Genomic DNA, 328 nt, shown 5'->3' with positions numbered 1-328 from the left:
CATGGCACGCAGTCACAGTGCAACGATCAAATTTTCCAACGAGAGCAGTTTCAGTTGGTGTGACATGTCTTCCAGGTGGGGTGACCTTCGCTTCCTGTTCAACAGCACAGAAAAACACAGCTGACGTGTGTAATTAGCAGCGACCGCCAGTAAATCATCTCCGCTCGAGCAAACGTGACCCGTGTTAAATTTACCACGGCTACATGGCTCATAGCACACTGAGGTTTAACCTCTTTAAAAAGACTTGTTCTGGAGGATTCAGGCAAAATCAAACCTCTTAAATATATATATATATATATATATATATATATATATATATATATATATA

The sequence above is a fragment of the Nematolebias whitei genome, chromosome 14, assembly GCF_014905685.2.
Source record: "Nematolebias whitei isolate Nwh7 chromosome 14, NemWhi1, whole genome shotgun sequence".
NCBI classification, from domain to species: domain Eukaryota; kingdom Metazoa; phylum Chordata; class Actinopteri; order Cyprinodontiformes; family Rivulidae; genus Nematolebias; species Nematolebias whitei.
The sequence above is the reverse complement of the archived record's forward strand: the minus strand, read 5'-3'. Positions refer to the sequence as shown.